Below are 7,405 nucleotides of genomic sequence, written 5' to 3'. Positions count from 1 at the left end.
GTCCACCAATTCACTTCTTGAGACCTGTCTTCAATTGAGATGACAAATTTAAATAGGTTAGGGACATTTGTTTAACTAATCCCCTGGACAAATAAGTATCTAGAATGATTTCCTATATTAGATGAAATACAAGTCTATAAATCTTTTTAAACACTGCTCATGCTGCACTTGAATACTTGTAATAATAATCATTTTTCAATTTTATGTTTTAGAAATAAATAGATCTATTTTGGCTTTAAATTCTCACAAATTGTGATTTTCTCTGTTTTTAAGACATTGTTATAAATGTATTAATTCTTAGCTATTAAAAACAATTACTTATAATACAAAATAAAAATAATATTTACCAGTATTTATTGTTTGTGGATTTTTTGATGATAGCTATTTTGACTGGTGTGAGGTAATATCTCATTGTATCGATAGTTTTGATCTGCATTTCTCTAATAATTAGCAATGTTGAATATCTTTTCATGTGCCTCTTGGCCATCTGCATATCCTCTTTGGAGAAATATCTATTTAGGTCTTCTGCGCATTTTTTGTTTGGGTTGTTTGTTTTGATGATATTAAACCACATGAGCTGTTTGTAAATTTTGCAGACTAATCCCTTGTTGGTCACATCATTTGCAAATATTTTCTCCCATTCTGTGGGTTGTCTTTTCATTTTGTTTATGGTTTCCTTTGCTGTGCAAAAACTTTTGAATTTAATTAGGTCCCATTTCTTTATTTTTGTTTTTATTTCCATTACTCTGGGAGACGGATCAAAAAAGATATTGCTGCAGTTTATGTCAGAGAGTGTTCTGCCTATGTTTTCCTTTAAGAGTTTTATAGTTTATGGTCTCACATTTAGGTCTTTAATCTATTTTGACCTTATTTTTGTGTATGGCATTAAAGAATGTTCTAATTTCATTTTTTTACATGTAGCTGGCCAGTTTTCCTAGCACCATTTATTGAAGACACTGTCTTTCCCCCATTGTATAGTCTTGCCTCCTTTGTCGTAGATTAGTTGACCATAGGTGTGTGGGTTTATTTCTGGACTTTCTATCCTATTCCATTGTCCTATATGTCTATTTTTGTGCCAGTACCATACTGTTTTGATGACTATAGATTTGTAGTATAATCTGAAGTCAGGGAGCCTGATTCCTCCAGCACCGTTTTTCTTTCTCTAGATTGCTTTGGCTATTCAGGGTCTTTTGTGTCTCCATACAAATTTTAAAATCCACAAACAATAAATGCTGGAGAGGGTGTGGAGAGAAGGGAACCGTCCTACACTTTTGGTGGGAATGTGAATTGGTACAGCCACTATGGAAAACAGTATGAAGTTTCCTTAAAAAACTAAAAATAAAGCTACCATATGATCCTGCAATCTCACTCCTGGGCATATATCCAGAGAAGAACATGGTCTGAAAGGATATATGCACCCTAATGTTCATTGCAGCACTGTTTGCAATAGCCAAGACATGGAAACAACCTAAATGTCCATCGACAGAGGAATGGATAAAGAAGATGTTGTACGTATATACAATGGAATATTACTCAGCCATTAAAAAGAATGAAATCATGCCATTTGCAACAACATGGATGGACCTAGAGATTGTCATACTGAGTGAAGTAAGTCAGACAGAGAAAGAGAAATATTGTATTATATACCTTATATGTGAAATCTAAAAACAAATGAGACAAATGAACTTATTTACAAAATAGAAACAGACTCACAGACTTAGAGAGCAAACTTATGGTTACCAGGGGGGAAGGGTGGGGGGAAGGAATGGTTAGGGAGTGTGGGATTGACATGTACACACTGCTGTATTTAAAATGGATAACCAACAAGGACCTACTGTATAGCACAGGAAAATCTGCTCAATATTATGTAACAACCTAAAAGGGAAAAGAATTTGAAAAAGAATAGATACATGTATATGTATAACTGAACCACTTTGCTGTACACCTGAAACTAACACAACATTGTTAATCAACTACACTCCAGGGAATTCCCTCATGGTCCAGTGGTTAGGGCTCTGCACTTTCACTGACTAGGGCCTGGGTTCGATCCCTTGTCAGGGAACTAAAATCCCACAAGCCGCACGGTGTGGCAACAAAACAAAACAAAACAAAACAAAACAACTATACTCCAATATAAAATGAAAAGTTAAAAAAATATATTCACAAAGGAAAACTTTATCTTCTTGGAAAAAAGAGAACATTTGACTATAACAATGACATATGAAAAGTAAACTAGAATATAATATATCTTTTGAGTTGTATTAAATTTGATGTTTTCAGGTAAACAAGTACAAAATCCAGAGTTCCTTATTTTCTAATCTCGGTCAAATAAAAAACTCAAGCTTTAAAATGTTATGATACCTCCTCTTTTGATGTCAGGGATGAATATAAAAAGCTATCCCTCTAAAATTAGGGTTAGACTGTGCAGTCTTTCTTCTTTTTCTCATCAAGATATTATTCTTCTACACACAATTTCGATGAGGAAAACCAACCTGGATAAAGGAACATGACTTCTGTTTAAAATAATTATTTAGGGAATCAGAAATAGATGGTCAATAGCGTGGTTGAATTAATAACACTCTGTTCAAAATAGAAATAAAATGTGTTCACACAGATAAATATAACTGTATTTTAAAATATCAATATTATAATTAAACATGTACTCTGTGTGCACACAGGCATATGTGCACTTTCATACACACACACACACACACACACACACACACACACACACATACACAAGGACTGTTTATCCAAATTGTTAACATACTTTGCTGATTGCATTGTGGTAATAACTCTGTGAGAAAGCCAGTGTTATTATTCCTCATTAAATTGGACTATATCATCTGAAAGTAAAAAAGACAAAGTTGATCACATTGACAAATTTTACCTAATTTAAAACACTGATACACCAATATAAAAAGCCACTGTTTATATGGTTAGCACATTTGTTAATCCATTATTTTAATCATTATAGGATTGACAGTTTCATTCTTCTGCAAGCCAGACACATTCGATTTTTGAATCAACCCTTCTAATAACTCAGATGTCTAAGATTAAACATTTAAAATAAGTTACAATGCAAATTTGACCAAGTGAAATGCATTTGGTGTGTTTCAGGATCATAACAATTAAGAGATGATAGCTATTGTTCTAAAATAAAATTCTATGAATGTAATATTTAATGAGATTCAGAAATATTATAACACATTCATGTAAAATTTTACTCCATCATTAGTGAGAAGCATAGTAATTCAACTGTCTTAAAGCATGTACATAACATTTTATTGCAGAAACGATCAGAAACATTTAAATTCTCACTGTGCATAGTAATGAAAGTTGTGTTTTACCTAACTAAAAATGTGAACTGCAAAATTGCAAGATTTCCTGTAGGAAAATACAATACCAGTTTCTTTGTGGAGTTTTTGATACATTGGTAAAGAGTATAATTGCAAACAATTATTTTGCTTGGACATTAAAAATAAAATAGTTTACCTAAATAGCAAATAATAGGAGTTTTGTCTTAATTAAATCACCTAGAAGTTCTGTCCTTGTAGTGTCTTTTTTTTTTTTTTTTTGTGGTACGCAGGCCTCTCACTGTTGTGGCCTCTCCCGTTGCGGGTCACAGGCTCCGGACGCGCAGGCTCAGCGGCCATGGCTCACGGGCCTAGCCGCCCCGCGGCATGTGGGATCTTCCCGGACCGGGGCACGAGCTCGTGTCCCCTGCATTGGCAAGCGGACTGTCAACCACTGCGCCACCAGGGAAGCCCTCCTTGTAGTGTCTTTTAAATAGAATGAATCTCAAAATAATTCCAATGAATAAAGATAATGTCTTATGACATTCAAGCACCATTTATAGTAAAATTCAGGTAATCCGTTGGCAGCTGGTAGGAAGCTCCAAACACAAAAGTATTTCCACAGGGTTTGTTTAGATTTAGGTGGATTTCCAACAGTTACTGTGATTTTAATTCATCAGTCCTCTACAGTGGGATTTCTGAATATATAATCTGTACAGCACTTTCGTCAGAATCAGCAGGAGTGCTTATTTCAAATGTGAATTCCTAGGTCCCATCAGAGACCAAATGAATCAAAATCTAGGTGGCAGAGCATGCATTTGCATTTTAATGATTTGTCCAAGTGATCCTCATGCACATTAAGTTTGAGAACGCATGTGCATCCTTAAATCCAAGTAAAGAATATATGAAATATATATCAAGTAGTTCACAGAGTTGTTAGTCACAAATAAGACCAGGTGAGCAAATGCTGTAAAATAAAATAAATAGTTTATATAATCTGACAATTATAACCTATTTCACAAACTTTAAGTACAAATGAGGAAGATTAAAAGGCTCAGAGTGCGCCAAGGTCACAGACCTCTTAGCCTTGTTGATTTTCAAGCTTGCCTGAAGAGTCCCCAGGAGGACTACAGGTACACTATAGATAACAATGTCACAATACAATCTACTGAATGAGAATCTCTTGGGGCAGAGTTCTCATAATCATTACGTTTAGCTATCTCGTCTGGTGACATTTATCATTAAGGAAGTTTGGAATATACTTCCTTGAGCATTCCCAGGCTGACACTACAAAACACTCATAATAATCTGAATTGCTAGTGTGGCATTATAGCCTTAGTTAGCCCAATCACTTTAATTTATGTCTCTAATGTCTATTAACACCCTATATGCCATTACTTTTTACTTCAAAGGATTGGCTTAATACTGACATCTTATTACTGTTTTTACCTAGGATTGTTTTTAATGAATAATCATTAATGTACTCAATATTTGTACAATCTAATCTGTGAGCTGTCTCATATAATTTTCCTACATGAATTTTCAAAAGTTTCATTGCATATACAAATGCATTAATAGCATTTGTATTGACAATAGTTAGGAGAAATTGTCATATCTTATAATTTGACGAGGTGTGATCAGTAGTGATTTTTTCTCTATATATTCACTTCCATATATTTTTCTATATATTTTCTATAAATTCAATATCTTGAAATATGTGTATATATTATGGCATGAGATAAACAAGCTTAGAAATGATTACTTTTATCAACACTCACATAAGTATATTGATTCAAGGCTTATAATTTTAAAAACGTCATAATGAATGCAAGTGAAAACAGGAAAAGTAAAATCAGTCATCTCTCAGTTAAGAAAACATTTATACAACTGTTTAAAAATAACTGTAAAATTCAGTTGTATATATTCATTACTATACATGTAAAACCAAAAACTCAGTTCCTTAAAAGATTCTCCTTCAAGAATAATCTGTAGTTTAGAGTGGCTTAAATGTCCAGCTTCCTTGCCTGTTCTTTGCCAGTGTTTTCTGTGCTGGGAAGCAGAGAATGCAAAGGGCAGCACCGTATTCTGGTCCTGCAAGAGAAACAGAATGGTAAGATTTGGGAGATACAAGCTGCATTAATTATGTCACAGAGACTAGAACAGCAGTGATTTTCCCCCCATTATTATTATTTTATATCAGTAGAATCTATTTAATATATTCAATAATTCTATTATTTCTAAGACCTGCCACAAAAGGGCATTACAATCCTTTTAGTTTATTGCAAACATATATATTTTTTAAAGTGGATTCACTTTATTTATTTTTTGGCTGCGCTGCAGGATTTGTCAGAAGACAAACAGTAAGTTGTGAGTTCCATTTTGCCCAACTACTTTTTTCTTCACACCCTGGAGAATCTGGTGTCTGGAACTGTAGAGACATCATCATGTTACCACCCCTTCTCCTCTCAGGTTGAATCCACTGTGACAGAACACTCATGTCCTTAAGAGGCAAGCCCTAGCAAATAGCCTCTCACAAATCCACTGAACATCACAATGTCCTGTTTGATAAATTCTGTTGCTGCTTCAATTATATTGCTGATTTCAGGTGCTGCTTTATTTGCTCATAAATCAGGTCTTCCTGCTTTCTTTATATCTTTTTTCAACTCTGTCCCAGTTCATTTGCACATAGTTACTTTGACTGGTAAATCTGAAGAAGATGGCCAGCAGCCTACTGTCGCTGTAAGTTTTCCAACCTTCTGGAACAAAAATCCTGCACAATGGCCAGTGCAATCTGGATGGCTACTGAGTATTGTTCTACCGGAAGTGCCAAACTATGGCCAAGCATAGATTCTACCAGCGGTGTCTTCATGTATACTGAGTTAGGTCCAATATGAATCATCATCACTTTCATATTCAGGTGAGAGAGATCCCATCTAGACTGGCCTGGCCTTGGAATCCAGAACCAAGTGAAGAGGACTCAGCTGTCAAAGGGGGGCAAAGAGGGCCTGGGGTTGGAAGAAAGGGTCATAGACGCAGAAGTAAGCACTTCATGAAAACTAAGCAAATGGTATTTCTAGGTAAATCAGTCTTTCTGTGCTGGACTAATTAAAAGAACTTCACAGCTCTCTATCCCCAACCTTTCTCACCCTTTGGAATTGAGGGCTTTTACTGCTTCCCCCATTATTTTTTTAATTAAGTAATGAATAGTATTTTATTATTATTATTATTTTTGGCTGCATGGCATGGCATACATGATCTTTTCTCCCTGACCAGGGATTGAACCTGTGCTCCCTGAAGTAGAAGCATGGAGTCTTCACCACTGGACCCCCAAGTAAGTCCCTGAAGAGTATTTTATAGATAAGAAAACTTTAGCCTCAGCAGGATAAATTTGAGGACAGTTCCAATAGCTAGTTTCCCAGAGATGCACTTGAAGTGGTCCTTACAGTTTTTACAAACTAGAATACCTGATAGTGTTTATCAGTGCAACACGTCAGGTGCAGTGTAAAAGTATGGGTACTGAAAAAGTAATATTGACCCTAACTATGCATTCACGCACAGGCATTTACAGATTTTTACTCAGTCTTTGAATTAAAAGATAGATTCTCTGAGTCTGATCAATGTCAGCCTCTTGAGATGCACTAAAATGAAATTCAGAAAAAGTTGAATAACTTAAACTACTCTGGAGTTACAGACAACTGAAGTAGAAAGCCTCTTAAGCAATGTGAGAGAAGAAAAAAGGGGCAAAAATCTACCTCCTAGCTTGGGTTGTAGAACTCATGTTTTTAGGAGTTGGGAGAAAAGAAACTTTGGAGCAGGTGTTTCATGTGACAGATCATTAGATCTGTTATCTAGGTCTGTATTAGACCTGTAGAGTATCTATTGAGATACTACAGACGAGGAAAGATGTTAAGTGTATTTGCTTTGTATCATCAATGGAGATTTTTTGCTGCCTCTGAAAGCTTGCTGTCAAGATTTAATTTAATATTTAATTAATTTCCTCTCTGCCGATCTGTGATTTCCCTTAATGCCATTTCCTTAATGCCATTTCCCTTAATGCCATTTCCTTTTCTAGAGAGATCACAGATTACTGTAAATTATTTGTGTTCAGT

At 35.1% G+C, this 7,405-nt stretch overlaps 1 pseudogene; it reads right to left on the bottom strand.

Annotated features, from left to right (window-relative positions):
* Positions 1-5,797: 5,797 nt before the first annotated feature.
* LOC117314108 (FUN14 domain-containing protein 1 pseudogene) lies at positions 5,798-6,229 on the bottom strand (annotated as a pseudogene).
* Positions 6,230-7,405: the final 1,176 nt, after the last annotated feature.

Source organism: Tursiops truncatus, chromosome 11 (genome assembly GCF_011762595.2).
Source record: "Tursiops truncatus isolate mTurTru1 chromosome 11, mTurTru1.mat.Y, whole genome shotgun sequence".
NCBI lineage: Eukaryota > Metazoa > Chordata > Mammalia > Artiodactyla > Delphinidae > Tursiops > Tursiops truncatus.
This window is presented reverse-complemented; position numbering and strand designations above follow the sequence as displayed.